A 2,995-nucleotide genomic window follows, 5' to 3' on the forward strand; every position below is an offset into this window, starting at 1 on the left:
AACGTTTCCATCTTTGGGGCTGCTTTGTTTACTGGGGTTGTGTGCCCCTGCCAGCACTGCTGTGACTTTGCCACGCCCCGCCCCCCAGGTCCCATCCTGTGTGTGACCTAGATCTCAGCTGCAGGAATGGAGAACGTAACCTCTTTGAATGAGCTCTTGTATGCCTTTGACCAGGGGTCCTCAAACTTTTTAAACAGGGGGCCAGTTCACTGTCCCTCAGACCGTTGGAGGGCTGGACTATAGTTTAAAAAAAAACTATGAACAAATTCCTATGCACACTGCACATATCTTATTTTGAAGTAAAAAAAAAAAGGGAACAAATACAATATTTGTATTTGCATGTGGCCCGTGGGCCGTAGTTTGAGGACCCCTGCCTTTGACCAACATGTTACCCAGATGGGGCAGCGTATCTGGGTGGTGCCCCCCACCCAGCCCTTTGACCTTAGATCTGTGGATGCAGCCTCACCAGCCCATCATCTCCCCCAGGGCATCTTGATCCCCATCCACAGGGTGTAGGGTGGGGGTAGGGGCAGCTGGTGTCAAATGACAGGTTCTGTGCCCAGTCCTGCTTGGTTACTTGCTGACCTTGGACCTTGGGCTCTCTATGCTTTAACTTCTAACCAGTGTCACACGCTTGTCATGGGAAGGAATTCAGGTGACCCATGTAAAGCCCTTAGCGCAGCGCCTGTTAATCACCGGTCCAGGTGGACTCAGGACTGGATCTGCGAGGTCTGCGCCATCACCCAGCAAGGAAGACAGGGAGTCACATCTGAGTGTAGGGGGTTCTGGAGGGCTTTGTCAGATGGAGTCTTAGGGCTTGGCTTTGGCACAGTCTTACCTTGGAGGGGCTTTGTAGGCCCTAAACCATAAACTTGGCTTGAACAAGTGGACTCCTTGCCTGCCCCCTTTGCAGACTGAGGCCCAGGGGTGTTAGTAAGACCCCATCACTTTCCAACAGGCCCAAAGACATCTTGAAGGGCTCCTGGGGTCCCAGGGGTACACTCGACAGGCTACTCTAACTTCAAAGGAGCCAGCTTGACCCCTTCCCAGACCCCTGAGAAATGGAAACACAGTCGCAGCTGGATGGATGCAGCAGCTGGAAGTGGAGACAATGCAGGCAGCAGGAGAGGGGCTTTCCAGCAACCGACCTCTGGGTCCTGTGTTTAATCCACAAGACCAGGAGCTGTGATGTCATTTCTGGCCTGGCCTGTAAGTCACCTTTTGGGTGGCCTGGCCACCTGTACCAGGGCCTCTTCCTCCCTGAGGGTGGAGCCCAGGCAGCCCAGGAGCTGCAGCTTGCTTAATGAGGAGGATTGGTGCCTGGAGGTGAAAGGATTTCCAGGGGAAGCAGCCCAGGCTGATCATTACTGTGGCCTGAACTCCCAGCCAGGTCCCAGCTGGGTCTTGGTCTCCCTGGGGCTTCCATTCAGCCTTCTCCTGGCAAGGAGACTCAGAATGGAATGTTCTGGGACCAGCAGGTGTGTAACAAATGCTACAAATGCTTGCTCAGTGATGTCAGAGGATAGGCTGGCCCCAGGCCAGATGCAGAGGTGAAGGCTGACTGCTAATCCCAGCTTCCCTTCCTCCTCTTTGACCCTTCTGCTGCCCTTACCCATCATGAGCCTCTTTCTTTCTCCTCTCTCCTGACCTTGAAACTTTTCCTCAGGAAAGGTGGCTGGGGTGGGGGTGGGGGTACATTTACACTATAGTGTAAACGACTGACCGCAGTTCAGTGTTTTTCTATTCCCCTTTCTATCATTTCTGCAACCTTGACATGACCTTAGTCTTAGGCTTCTGAAACTGGGATAATGAATCTCTGGGGTTATTGGTGATGTGCCAGGGGTAAACAAAGCTGTAGGATAACCTGGGACACCTTCCTCATCAATTTTATTAGGTGATGAGAAAACAATTATCTCTTGGAATAGTCACAAATATGTTGTAGAGTAGAAAAAAGTTGCCTGAATTATAAAGACAAATAAAAAAGTCTTATCTCCACAGACAGCAGTTAAATTTATTTCCTCAAGACCCAGAAAAGCATAGCTCCCACATGACCACCCTGGCCACTGACTGTAGAAACATTCCATGATGGCAAGACAACCCCCTCCGGTCATTGCTAATCTTGTTGGCAGATGATGGTTGGTTTGTAGTGACTGCTAGTACACAAGACTTATATGCCTTTCTGAACATTTACATAATATTTTAAAATTAAGTTTAGACTTTCTATAAGTGTAAACTCATATCATCCATTCTGAACCTAACACAGAGCTTGAAGGGCTGTCACAAGAATGTTCTGCATTTTTGAGCATGTGTTTCCTTAAAGATTTAAAAGTTTTAAGATGTGCAAACATGACTGAGCCAGGTGTAAACCTGAGACATCACAGGGAAAAACTGTTAGTGAACCCTAAGTGGACAGCATAGGCTACAAGGACAAATAACACTGCAAGGACCACAAAGATGGATTATGAATATTAAAGCAAAAGAAGGATGCTTGGCAACCAGGAGAGAGGGCCACCCCCAGACAGGTCAAACAGAACAGGACGTGAAGAGTCAGGAAGCTACAAGCAAGGCTGTCAGGAGCCCGTCGTGACGGGGGTTCCACAGGGACCCAGGACCTGTCCTCATTCTACAACCACATCGGCTGCAAACACACGGTGCACCTTTGAAAGGAGAAAGTTCCCTAGTGTTTCAAAGCCAAAGCCACAGTGACTGACTTCTGACAGAATCTGCTTTTATTTCCCAAAGCTTCTGTTTACTGTCAGATGACTATGTATTGCTCTCAAGATGTCCAATATTAAAATTAGTAATGGATACTGGAAGAATAAGATTAATTGCATTTATGGTGAGATAAGTAAATAAAAACACACTAAGGTTTTGTTAAGGACTCCCTCTGATTTCACTTCTGGAGCCCATTCCTGGAACTGGAACAAGGGCGGAATCAACCTCTGCAGGGTGACTGAACCATCCTTGGAAGCACTCCTTTTCCTCCTGAAATTTT

The 2,995-nt window shown here is 48.5% G+C and overlaps 1 protein-coding gene across 1 annotated transcript in view; it reads right to left on the reverse strand.

The window, feature by feature from the left end:
• The window catches only part of PROSER2 (proline and serine rich 2), an 80,240-nt gene that overhangs the window by 15,282 nt on the left and 61,963 nt on the right, over positions 1-2,995 (reverse strand). The gene's annotated exons all lie outside the window — the stretch shown is intronic.

The sequence above is a fragment of the Myotis davidii genome, unplaced genomic scaffold (genome assembly GCF_000327345.1).
Source record: "Myotis davidii unplaced genomic scaffold, ASM32734v1 scaffold1611, whole genome shotgun sequence".
Taxonomy (NCBI): Eukaryota; Metazoa; Chordata; class Mammalia; order Chiroptera; family Vespertilionidae; genus Myotis; species Myotis davidii.